This window comes from Pipistrellus kuhlii, unplaced genomic scaffold, assembly GCF_014108245.1.
Source record: "Pipistrellus kuhlii isolate mPipKuh1 unplaced genomic scaffold, mPipKuh1.p scaffold_m20_p_3, whole genome shotgun sequence".
Taxonomy (NCBI): domain Eukaryota; kingdom Metazoa; phylum Chordata; class Mammalia; order Chiroptera; family Vespertilionidae; genus Pipistrellus; species Pipistrellus kuhlii.
In genome coordinates, this window is record NW_023425529.1 from 60,113,548 (window position 1) to 60,127,768 (window position 14,221).

A 14,221-nucleotide genomic window follows, 5' to 3' on the forward strand; every position below is an offset into this window, starting at 1 on the left:
GAGACAGTATATCAACAAGTAGACTGTCAAATTACAGCGGGGAGGGGAGGAAGATCTGGGAGAGATAATAGATCAACCAAAGGACTTTTATACATGCATATAAGTACAACCAATGGACACAAAACTCGGGAGGGAGGGGATGTGTGGGAGGGAGGGAGGAGGGCAAAAAAAATCAATAAAATATATTAAAAAAAACAAACAAACAAAAAAACTTTAAAAAAAAAAATAAATAAATAAATAAATAAAATATATTTTTTTAAAAAGAGAGGAATAGATTTCAGTTTTTCCTCTCAACATACTTGCTTTTGAGAGCCCAAAGTTAGGAACATATCCTGGAAGTGCACCCCTTTCTCTCACACTCAAGAAAATAAGTCAGTTAAATAATGCTCAGTGGCTGAGCATTGACCTATGAACCAGGTCACAGTTCGATTCCTGATCAGGGCACATGCCTGGGTTGCGGGCTCTATCCCCAGTTAGGGGGCATGCAGGAGGGAGCCAATCAATGATCCTCTCTCATCATTGATGTTTCTATCTCTCTCTCCCTCTCCCATTTTCTCTGAAATTAGAAAAAATATTTTAAAATAATTTTTAAAGAGAGAAAAAAAAATCCACTCAAATTTATTTAAAAATCCCTAAACTCTAGTGCTCTGTTAGGAAAATCTGGGTATAATACACCTCAGACCAAACACTACTCTATTACCGTGTTTCCCCGAAAATAAGACATCCTCCGAAAAGAAGACCTAGAGCATGGAAAGATAAGACATCCCCTGAAGACCTAGCGCAACTTTGGGAGAAAAAATTAAAATAAGACACTGTCTTATTTTCGGGGAAACAGGGTAAGTGTCTACTAAAGGCTCTCCACTACAATACAGTAAATCAGAATGACTGGAATTACACCCACAAATAAATAAATCTACAGTGAGAAGGAGAAAAGATATATAATAAACATTGACTGATTTATGAGCAGCAAAGAAAAAAAAATCTCAAGAACATAAACTGGTGGGCTAGCCTAGAGTAAGTGGTTAATAATTTTTTATGCTTTCAAAAATGGACTCACTCATCAGCACACACTGTGTGCCCATTATGGGCAGTGTTCTCTGCACATGGGACAATAAGACTTTGCATTCCAGTGAACAAGAGAGAGAGACAATAAGCAAATGTAAATAATGAAATCCTGAAGGAAAGATGAAGAAAATGAATCTGAATGGCATGACCATGATAGGCATGTTACTTTACATACTGAGGTCAAGAAAGATCTCTCGGGAAAGGCACCTGCTAAACTAAGATCGTGTTTAAAAAGGAGCTACCTTCACTTTAGTATTCAACCGGTTCCATCAATAAAATTCACCATTTTTAGCCCCTCTATTCATATGTCTCCTGCAACAAACTGTTTTGAGTGGCATTTTAATGTAAAAATACATTGAGTAGCTATAACACATGTTTTGTTTTGTTTTCTCACAAGCGTTACTAGGGAAAAACCATTCTTGTACAAAATAGAAAATATGTTTTCATTTTGTTTTGGCCAAAAGTAGAAAAATATGGCAGTAGAAGGTAATAAAATTAGCAACACCCTGTTCATTTAGAACTAAAAACGCTCTAATATCTGAAAAAATAACAGTCTTACGGGTTTTGTTAATCTGATCATTACTGTAGCTCAGGGGCCTAATAGCTTCAATGGGGCTCATGGGGCTCATTCTAGCTCCATTTGTGCACTTTAGAATTCAGAAATTTTGTTTTACAGTCAACATTGTCAGGAAAAGAGAATATCTCCCTCCAAGCCACTAAACACCAACGATTTTCTCCCTTAGGTTTCAGAGGCCCTAAAGTACAGTTAGGTTAGGGTAATGTTTCCCTGTAAGTGAAATGGTTGGGGGTCCTGTAACCACACCCCTGCTTCAATGTCCTTTTTGTGAACATTTCTAAAGATATTGAACTCAGATTCTACACTGACTCATTTACCTCAAACACGTCCTAGCATGTCTGGCCCTTGAAGCCAATTGAGTGAGAGAGTAACAAAGCTTTAGCTTATCTGGATTCAGAAACTGGTGGAAAATAGATGTGAACAGCCAGGAAGCATTGTGGAATATGGGTTTCTCCAACTCTAGTCACCTGAGGACATGACTTCTGCTCTGGTTTCTACATTTTAAGTGGGACATGAAAAACATGCCACTCCATGAGAACAATGAGTCTAATGATATTGGGTAGGGAAATAATTCCTCACCAAAAGCCAAAATGTTTCACCTGAGGGAAAAAATGTGTAAAGAAAAACATTTGAAATATTTGAATAATTGAAATTTACTTAGTGCCTTCTTAAATACCAGTCTGTAGCAGACCAAAGAGTAAAATGGTTAAGCCCAAGGGTTTGCTACCAGACAGACCTGCGTTCAAATCCTAATTTTATTACCACCTTACTACCAACCCAGCCTCAACTCTCTCCTCTATGAAAATACCACCAGTCTCATAGGGGTAGGAGTATTAATAACTCAGTGTGTATAAAGTTCTCACCACAACACCTGGAACACACTAAATCTATATATATAAAAGCCTAAGCAATCATTACAACTGGTCCACTGGTTGCTATGATGACACACTGACCACCAGGGGGCAGATGCTCAATGAAGGAGCTGCCCCCTGGTGGTCAGTGTGCTCCCACAGCCAACCTCCCGTGGTCCCTCTCCTGTTGCCCCAATTGGCCCTGATCACTGGCCAGGCTGAGTGACCCCACCTGTGCACTGGGCCTCTAGTATTTAATAAATGGTCACTGATTTTGCCCTTTCTCGACAACCCTATGACATGAGCAAAGCAGAATGTGCCATTTTGCAGATGAAGAAATTGAGAAAGTTTAGATAGGTGACATCTAAGGTCAAAGGTGAGCAGCTAGGATTAAAACTTGGGTTTTATTTAATAGAACTTGAAGGGCAGTCATGGAATAAGATGAATTCCTCTTTCCGTGAACAAGAACTTGTTGGTGAATGATTCAAAAAGAAAGAGTTGAACTTAATCTAAGCAAGATTCATTCATCAGATGTTTTGGATATCAAAGAAAGTCTGTTATAGTGAGTGAGAAGCCAGATCAAATGGTAGCTAACTTTTCAATTCTCAATGTTTTAAATTAATTATTGTGTTAATAATTGCTTCCTGGAAGGTGTGATGTTGTGACTGATAACAAGAAATACATATTTGGTTTTGGTCCCCATTCATGGCACAGAGCTCCTAAAATCCTTTGAATTTCCAAAGTGGTGAGAGCTTGGAAGGTGTCTCTTGTTATGGTAATGAGGTGAATTTTGGAAAGTCCCACCATCACCTAAGGATTGCCAGGGAACCAACCCTGGATTAGAGGTTGGAACTTTCAGTCTCACCCCCTCTTCCATCCATCCCATTCTACTCCCTTTAACCACTCATGCCTATGTAATGAAGCCTCCATAAAAAACTAACGGAGAGGGTTTGAAGAGCTTCCTGGTTGGTGAACATGTGGAGATGAGAGAAGTGACATGTTTGGAAGCCCCCTGCCCTTTCCCCATACTTTGGCTTATGCATCTCTTCCATCGGTTTGTTTCTGAGCTATATCCTTTTTATAATAACCTGATAATCATTCTAGTAAGTAAAATGTTTCTCTGAGTTCTGTGAGCCACTCTAGCAAATTAATTGAACCCAAGGAGGGGGTCTTTGGAACATCCATCTACATCCAGTTTGTCAGATGCACAGGTAACAACAGGGATTTGCAAGTGGCATCTGAAGAGGTGGTGGGAGGAGCCACACATTGGAATCAGTGTCAGAATTGTAGAAGACATTTTAGAGATTTAGTAAACTTCTGAGAAAGGCAGTAAAATCTCTCTCTTTTTTTTTTAATATTGGCCAAGTTTTGATTTGTTTTCATTGATTTCAGAGATGAAGGGAAAGGGAGAGAGGGAAATATCGATAAGAGAATCATTGATCGGTTGCCTCCCCTAATGGGGACCGAGCCCGAAATCCAAACATGTGCCCTGACTGGAATCAAACGGTGACCTCCTGGTTCATGGGTCAATGCTCAACCACTGAGCCACACCAGCTGGACAAAGGCAGTAAAATCTTAAATCAATATTATGAAAACTAGAGCACATAGCTGTGTGTCATGACTAATAGGCAGTCAGTCCATTTAGTGATGATGAAAGATCATCACTAAGCCCCTTCTTAGAGACTTCAGCTCTTGACCACCTCTGATTCTTCCCTAAAGCTACTGAAGAAACACTGTCAACTCTCCAAGGCTATATTGTTACTAGCAGTGTTGGCATTGAAATTGGGCCTTGGTTCTTTAGTTCAGCAAAGAGAATTCAGAGGCAAGCACTCAAACTATCAAGGAAAGTTTAGCTGACAGTTGTGGCTTAGTTGTGAGCATAGACTTATGAACCAGGATGTCACAGTTCGATTTCTGGTTAGGGCACATGCTCTGGTTGTGGGTTTGATCCCCAGTAGGCAGCCAATTAATTCTTGTCTCTCATCATTGATGTTTCTATCTCTCTCCCTTAGTCTCTGAGATCAATATCTATACTAATAAAAGGGTAATATGTTAACCAGTCCAGGAGACCTTCTAGACATCCTCTGGACAAAGCCCTGGTGGTGGGGCTGAGGCAGAGGCAGTTAGGGGCAAACAGGCTGGCAGGGGAGGGCAGTTGGGGAGTGAGCAGGCCAGCAGGGGTGGGGGCAATCGGGAGTGAAAAGGCAGTTGGCAGACGGGGAGGGTGGGCAGTTGGGGGGCCAGCAGGCCAGCGGGGAGTGGGGGGTGGCAGTTGGGGGCAATCAGGCTGGCAGGGGGACAGTCAGGGGCAAGAAGGTTGATGAGGGGGGGCAATTGGGGGTGAGCTGGCCGGCGGGGGGCATTCAGGGGCAAGCAGGCCAGCAGAGGGGCCATTGGGGGGCAATCAGGCTGGCAAGCAGAGTGGTTAGGGGTGATCAGGCAGACACGTAGGCATGTGAGCAGTTAGGAGCCAGCAGTCCCATATTGCAAGAGGAATGACCGACTGCTGGTTTAGGCCCGATCCTGGCAGTTGGACATCCCCCTAGGGGTCCCAGATTGGAGAGGGTGCAGGGACACCCCCATTGGAGAGGGACACCCCTCATCCGCCATGCACGAATTTCATGCACCAGGCCACTAATATATGTATGTATATATATATATATATATATATATATATATATATATATATATATATATGCACTGAGTGGCCAAATTATTACGACCATCCCATTAGTACTTAATTGGGCCACCTTTTGCCTTCAATACTGTGGTGATTCTTCTTGGCATTGACCCCACAAGATGTTGAAAGGTGATGCGAGGAATCTGACACCATGCCTGATGAATAGCACTGGCCAGTTCTATGATATGTGATGGTTATGGAACCAGCTGCCTAATGGCTCTTTTAACTTTGTCCCACAAATGCTCAATTGGATTGAGATCCGGTGATTGTGGGGGCCACCTTAGCAAGGCAATGTCTCCCTCATGTTCTTGAAACCACTCCTGTACAATATGAGCAACGTGGCATGGCATATTGTCTTATTGGAAGAAGCGATCTCCATTGGGATACACCATCAACATGATAGGATGAACTTGATCAGCAACGATACTTAGGTATGTTGTGCTATTCAGATGTTGTTCCACATGAATTCAAGGGCCCAAATCATGCCATGAAAACATGCCCCAAACCATAACACTGCCCCCACCAGCTTGAAGGATTGTACTCATGTGAGTGTGCATGTTTTCATGCTGTTTCTGTGAAATTCTCACCCCTTCAACAACTTCTATTGCTACCAATTGACCATCTCTATTCTGTAACTTTTCTCTAAATCATAGCTTGATTTAAACTTGGTATTATTCATGTCTTTAGCCCACTGTCCCCTCAAAGGGACCAAACCTCCCCAAGATTTAACTTTAGGACCCTCACTACTATTGCCTTGCCTTTTTCAGTAGCTTCCACTCCAACTCTAGAAGGGAAAGAATTAGATTGTTCATTGTCCCTGTGGGGCAAGGCTTTGGAGGATAGGCCATCTAAGTCACTGCCCAAACAATGGATAGGCTATCTCTTGGTCACATGACTCCACCTGATTCATTTACTGACGGCAGTGAGAGGGGGAAGTGATGGTCACATGGTCAAAACCCTGGCCACTTATGCTTAAGGAACCAACCAGGGTCACCACCCTCTGCAGGCAACCACGACAAGGATCTTTTAGAAGTCTGCAGGCTCTTGGTTGGCCTGTTCTGTATATGTGACTAATTTTAATTTTCCTTACCAAGGGAGACAGATTGCAGGTATGTACTTATTCAGCCCAGTCATGCCCCATATTTGTAATTGCTTCCCAGCCACAACTCCTATTAAATTCTCCTTGGCTTAAACCAGATCAATCAGATACTCTTGCCAAAGGACTTGGAATTAGGACACTAAGACAGTCTAAGTCAGATGATGATGGGATGGGTACTTAAACTAAAAGATCAAACCAAATTTTGGCTAGCACAGATACCATGAAAAGCCAAAACTATATGTACATTTAAGTTTTGAGAGGGCCTGGCCAGATAGCTCAGCTGATTAGAGCATTGATCCACGCAGGGCACATAAAAGAATCAACCAATGAGTGTATAAATAAGTGGAATAACAAATCAATAAGTCTGTGTCTCTATTTCTCTCCAAAATCAACTAAAAATTTTAAAAAGCATCTACCAGGTTTTTTTTTTTTTTTTTGGTTTTTTTTTTTGTTTTTTTTTTTTAAGTTTGTGAAGCAGAAATAGCCACTCTGTAGAGAAGGGGGGAAAAGAAAAAAGAAAAAAAAAAAAAAAAAAAAGAGGTAGCAAGCAGCAAGGAGACAAGCAATTCCATGAAAAATTTACTTTCTGAAAAGTTCATCTCCTGGGTGGCCTGGTCATGCTTTTGGTCTTGTTCTTAGAGATCTCCATGATGTTATTTGTCTTCAACTGACCCCCTTTTTCACTCAAGCTAGTGTGAAGGGCTTTTTGTTGAGGTTATAGTCACTCACAAGCAAGCCCTTTCCAATTAAAACACCTACCTCCCCTGTCCAAAATTCTATTAAGATAGGTCATTTATCCCCTCCAAAGGAAAAGTCAGTGTGAGGATGGAATGCTTCCAGGAGCTTACTATAATGGAGCTCCTTCACCTGGAAGAAACATCAGGAGGGAGAACATGATTTCTCTCCATACTCTTCACTGTGTTGTCTTCTTCTTCTTCTTCTTCTTCTTCTTCTTCTTCTTCTTCTTCTTCTTCTTCTTTTTAAATATATTTTATTGATTTTGTATAGAGAGGAAGAGAGAGGGATAGAGAGTTAGAAACATCGATGAGAGAGAGTCATCGATCAGCTGCCTCTTGCACACACCCCACTGGGGATATGCCTGCAACCATGCCCTTGACCGGAATCGAACCCGGGACCTTTCAGTCCCCAAGCCGAAGCTCTATCCATTGAGCTAAACCGGTTTTGGCTGTTTTCTTCTTTTAATTCAGTTCTTTAGGTTTAACCAGAAGGGCTGTGAGCAACCAGAAACATGGCTGTCCCCTCAGGGAAGGATATCAGCTGAGTATTGAGGCAATTTTATTCCCAACTTCACATAGCATTCCCCCGCCCCCCCCAAATCACAATTCCTTCCTAGGAACACTGGGGACAGGAGATTTTATCTCTAGAAAGCTCTGTGATGCCATGTGTCCTAAGAGACCTGGTCTTTTCTCAGCTTTCAAATGGTTCAGACTTGCTTAATACCCATGCAGTCTGTATAAAAACATACATTCGTCTGCGGACACAGCCTCCATAAACCTCAGTAATCTGCCGAGGTCAAAATACAACATTGCTGAAGGCTCAAACCTCATACTGGATTTGAGGGTTCCAATAAACAGCACCCTTTCTCTTGGCCTGAATTCTAAATAAGTGAGAGAAAGAAATAAGGCAGATATGATCAACCCAGCACATTTTCGAGTCATAAACTTAACATTGCAGACCGTGGTTTAAATCCCTCAGCAAGTGAGCTATCCAGAGTTAGCCATATTCTTTCCTAAGGCTTCAGCCTTGGCTAACCACAGCTTCCCCACATGGAGACCAGGCTCTCTATCGTTACTCCGTGAAGCAGCAGAATTGATGGTTCCTAGCTCCAAAAAATTTTTTAAAGCTTTATTTTTTAAAAATATATTTTGATTGATTTCTGAGAGGGAGAGGGAGAGATAGAAACATCAATGATGAGAGAGAATCATTGATTGCCTCCAGCACACCCCGCAATGGGGATCAAGCTCGCAACCCAAGCATGTGCCCTGATCAGGAATCGAACCATGACCTCCTAGTTCATAGGTTGATGCTCAACCACTGAACCACACTGGCCAGGCCTATTTCCAATTTTTTTTTGAAAAGGTAATAGGGGTTACTCAAGCAGGCCAGATGCCTCTCCCAAACTCACTAATAAGATCTATAATTCTTAGAGGCATTTTGTTGAGCAACTACATTAATGATTTTCAAAGTCTGGTCCCTAGGAAACTGTTAGAATTCACATTCTCAGGCTTTCCTCCGGAGCTACTGAATCAAAACTCTGGAGATGGAGCCCAGATGTGTATGCTTTAATGAGCCAGGGGATTCTGATGCAAGCTCAAATCAGAGGACTGCATTCTACTGCCCACAGGAGCTTGGTCTTAATGGGGGGTTGAGCTCTCACCCCCAGGGCAAGGGAGAACAGGAGACAAAAGAAAAAGAAAAGTAGTAATCCTGAGTAGATGAAAGCAGAGTGGTGGAGGTAGACAGGAGAAAATTTATATTCAAATTAAAGAAAAATGAGTGAAAATGTTGGCTAAAGCATTGACTAAGAGAAATATTTATAGAACATTGTAGAGATCTCCATCCTTTGTTTACATTTTTCTACAATTTGTGTAGTACACATTTAGATTAATTTATAGTAAATATGCATTGAGTGGTTCCTTTGAGGAGGAATACAACATAGTGGTTGAACACTCATATAAGTCAGGTGGCCCAAGTTCAAATCCCAGCTCTAACCCTTAACAGCTGTGTGACCTTGGGCAAGTTTCTTTACTTCCCTTCCTCAGAGTGCTCATCTATAAAATGAGGTTAACAAAATACCCACAATACACCACATCCATCAACATAGTTCATTTTCCAATTAACTGTAAAAATCAAAAGCAAAATGGAGCATGGAGATTAGAAAATGTTTCCTTTTCATTGAAGAGATCTGCAGGTCATAAGTGTCTGATAGTTACCTGATTAACTCTTCAAATTTTAAAACTCTATTCCATACCTTGACATTTTAGCTAAAACTTGCTAACCACTGAGAGATTTACTGGAAGCAACAATGAGGTGGGCCACAAAAAGGAGGAAGAAAACTTTTTCTTTCAATTTTAATAATTTGTGGACAATGGGATGCAAAATGGTTTGTTGGGTTGGTTATATGCCTGGTTCAGTGGGGGGCACTACATCAAGATGTCCAGAGCTGATTAAGAAGTAGGTGGCATCACCTGAAGCAGAAGGATCCACTCTCATTTCAAAGGGTACTGGTACCAAAGTGATAGGTTATTTCACTACCTGAAGGCCTATTGGTAAAATGAAGGTTTTCATGGTTCACCACTAAACAGTTTTTTAGAGATTAGAACAAGCAAGGTTCAAGACACTAACCTCATCCTATAGTTTCCTCTATTTGATGGTAGTGTGGCAGAGATGTTTAGCTGTTCCTAAATATGTATTCTGTCCTTCATTCTTGAATTTTTATTGTCTACAATAGACACCCAAAATAAAAACATTTCCCAGCCTCTTTTGCAGTGGCCAAGTGTCTGTGTTCTGAATAATGGGACACAAGCAGATGTGAGATGTTTAGCTTTTTGGAAGTACTTTTACAAGAGATTTGTCCTTGTTTTTCCTTGCTGCTGAATGGAATGTGAAAAGGATTGGGTCTGGGAACTCCAGCTTGAGTCATCAGGCTCACCACCTAAATTTGAAAAAGGCCCACCTTCTCTGTAAAACTTGGGGTCCAGGTAGTCCATTTGAGTGAATTTTTAAAAGGGCCCACTTCCTCAAGGCCAACTCAACCAGTGCCCTTTCAGTCCCTAGGACTTCAGCCTTTTTCCCATATGCAGGACCTGAACAGCAGAACCACATGTGGCAGCACTCTTGAAAATGGAGGTCACACAGGACAGAGCACCAGACAGACAAGACAGTTTCCAGGTCTCATCACCATGGAGTGCCATATCAGGCAGCCCTAGTACACCTACTTGGGATTTTGAGAGAAAATTCTAATATCTTGTTTAAACCACTGCCATTTTCATTGCTAACATAGAGGCTCATTAGCAACTGGAAGCCCTGTATTTTACTCTTGGCTATTTTGACTCATAACTCTTCTCTCCCCCTTCTCCTCCTACTAGATCACATTGTTTTTATGAGTACCTCATTAATCAGTCACCCAAAGTGAATACTACCAATTATCCTCTGCTCTGCATTCTGTGATTTTATCTTTCCACCACTGGGACAGAGCTTCTGCCAGGTTGGCCTCATTACAGTAAAATCTTCACATGGATTCCTTCAGACTTAAAGTTAAGACCATCTACTAATGGACAGTTCTGTTACTTTGGAGAATAACACCAGGGATGATTCACTGATTTAGATGGCAGTGTTCTTTGTTGTTTCTTTTTGTTTGCTTGCTGTGCTTCTTAATTAGACAGCAACTAACTCATGCTTGAGCATTGTTAGGGTTACATGCTCCCAATAATGGTAATGAGATTATGTCCAGAAAAAGCAAACTATCATTTTGTAGCATATCTTTGCCCTCAAATTTTTGGAAAATGACTTGAAACTAAAATTATTAACTTCTATTATCTGATCTCTCAACACCCTTGAGGTCAGTGCACATATTTCCATTTTGTAGATGTGGAAACAGACAAGGAGCAATGAAATGGACTGCCACAATTACACACTAGTGGAGCTAAATCTAAAACCCAGATCTTTTAGATAGGTGTTTTCATTACTCACATTGGTTCCCACTCATTTTATTTCCTGAAACTATTTCTTTGTAGCTACATTTCAAGCCAGCAGGAAGTGCCAACCCTACCCACAGGCAGTCTCGTTTTTGACTGTACAATGTGCCAAGTCGAGTGTTTGTTTTGGTCTTGGCAGCAGATGCCCTTATCTCCATTAATGCAAACAGCTCTCAGTCCCCTATCACTCTTCCTAATTGGTCCACCTCCCTTAGGCTCTTGGCTATCACTCTCTTTCATGAAGTTACATCACTAGGTAAAGAATACTTGCAAGATTAAATCTGCTTGATTGACCAAACATAGTAAACCCATCTTTGATTTTGACTGAGGAGATTCATCTTGAAGCTTTCAAATTACTAAGGCAAGGGCAAAGGCAATACATTCTTTTAGAACAGCTGTGCAAATAGTTTTCATGTTTGGATTTAGGCTTTTTTAAATTCATAGAATATGGCCCTTGAGTAGTCATATTCATTTATACTTTGGGTGGCCTCCAAAATGTATGTCTTGCATAGAAGTAAAATATTCATTGTCCTATGCTATGTATGATACACTGACTCAGTTTTAACATTCTACTCACGATCTTCTACACAATTACATATTTTTACATTGAAAGAGAAAATCTAAACCTACCAAGTCTCATCACTTGACCAATTGGATTGGCCCCAGAAAAATTTTTTTTAAATGTTTCTATTGACTTTTTTTGAGAGGAAAAGAGAAACATTGAAACATCCATCACCTGCCTCCTGCACACCCTCTATTGGGGATTGAGCGTGCAACCTTGGGCATGTGCCCTAAACCAGGCAAGTGCCCTGATCTGGAATCAAACCAGCAACCTCTTGGTGCACAAGTCGACGCTCAACCACTGAGCCACACCAGCTAGGTTGAATCTTCTTTTAAAAATATATTTCTATTGATTTCAAAGAGAGAGAGGAAAGAAACATCAATGATGAGAGAGAATCAGAAATCGAACCATGACCTCCTGGTTCATGGGTTGATGCTCAACCATGGAATCACATTGGTTGGGCTGAATCTTTTTTTTTTCTTTCTTTCTTTTCAAATATATTTTATTGATTTTTTACAGAGAGGAAGGGAGAGAGCTAGAAACGTCGATGAGAGAGAAACATCGGCCAGCTGCCTCTTGCACACCCCCCACTGGGGATGTGCTCGCAACCAAGGTACATGCCCTTGACCGGAATCAAACCCAGGACCCTTCAGTCCCCAAGCCGACACTCTATCCATGGAGCCAAACCAGTTTCGGCTGAATCTTCTTTCTTGATGAAACCAGGAGGCACATCCTATCTAATAAAGAGGGAAAATACTAATTGACCTTCATGCCATCACCAAGATGGCGGCACCCACAGCCAATAGAGGGATATGCTAATTGACTGTCCCACCCTCAAAGATGGTGATGCCCACAGCCACAAGATGGCAGTGCCCAGTCCCCTCAGCCCCACCTGGGCAGCAGGCGTGCAGCAAGGCCGGGCCTTCTACTCCGTGAGCCTGCCTCCAGAGTCCCCCAGTCCCTTCAGCCTTCCAGGTGCAGGCTAGCCTCAGACGGAGGCTGCCCACCTACAGATGGCCACCAGAGGCTCAGGTAACCAGGGCTGGCCAAGGCTTACGCTGCTGGCAGTAGCAGCAGCAGTGTGATGTGGTGTTGCCTTCCTCTGATTGCCAGGTCGTCTCCTGGCCCTGAGGGCTCCCAGACTGTGAGGAGGCAGGCGGGGTTGAGGGACCCCCCACCTCCAGTGCATTAATTTTCATGCACCGGGTCTCGTGTTCTTTCAAACTCACGTAAATTTTTTTGCTTCCCAACTGAACTTTTGTATTCCTGGCATTACTAAATTCTACATTTAAAAATTTCCAGTACTGTGCAAAGACGTCATTTGGAAAAAATCAGTTTAAAGCCTTGAAGAGTGGGCCATCTCCAGGTAGATTCTACATTGATAGGAAAATAGACATGACTCTTTAAAGACAGTAATAGATAATAACTTGATAGCCTTAACTGGCAATGAAACAGGGCTCTGCTGAAGTCGTTGATACTGTTACATGTTGAAAGTAGCATTTTACTCATGCATTACCCAATAAGTTAGGAGGAGAAAGAAAAGTAGTAGCAGCCATTAGATTACTACTAATTCCAATTAGACTCTCCACGTCAGGGCTGCTTAAACTGGGCCTGATATGAATGACTCCTAGTCAGTCTCATGTGGACATACAAGTAGAGCATGCCCCAAGATGTCTCCCAAATGTGGCTGTTACAAAGTTTTGAATGTCTTATCTGTCATCATGTTTAACAAACTGTCAGTTGTGAATGAATTAGCACAAAGCCAAAGAAACTTTGGGGAAGTCTGTACAGGTTTCTAAACATGCAAACCATTCTACAATATTCAGATTTGGGTGGCAAATAGTTTTTGAAAGGGGTATTATTGGCCTCAAATTTTTCTCCTATTTTATGTCTTTAGCAATAATACCCTTTTATCCAATAAGTCTTTCTCAACCTCCAACCCAGTTTGGAGCCCCTTTGGAGATGCTTCCTTGGCATGTGTTCTTCTGTTACATTTGGGGACCTTTTTATTCATCTTTGTATTGAGTGTCTAGGAGAGCTAAAATTAATTCTGGAATTTAAAAATTCCTGATTGTCCACTATGGGAACTCTGAAAATGTGTTGTGGAGTCCCTCTTATGAAGGCCACTAAACAGAAAGTGGAGACAAGTCCTATAGCCATTTTACCATCTATAAAAGACAGATACAGCTTTCTATTAAGTACTTTAAAAATGTCAGCGAGAGAAAAAAATTAAAGACTTCACATTAATTACAGATATCTCAAGTACTATTCAAGAAATGCTGCATAGCTATTACTGAGGAAGGTGACATGAGTGGTAGAAGATCAGAATGAGCGTAGGATGGGGCAGCATGTCTTTAAGTGGCTCTTCACTGACCCCCGAAATAGTAAACACACAACTGAAAAAAAAAAACCTCTAGGAAGTAAGGGGACTTATAAAATCATGAGGAATGAAAAACACTATCAAATGTTCCTTAGAAACCTGCCTTTTCTTAAATAACTCTTGTTCCAAAATGCTTTGCTATAATCACTGTTAATTTGTACTGAAGGTCATAATCCTCAAACCTGAAAGGTCATTAAAATTGTATTTCCCCATCCTTCCCCCACACTGTTAACACACAGGCTAGAAAGCAGACTCAAGGAAATTATGACTTATCTGTGAACATGAGACA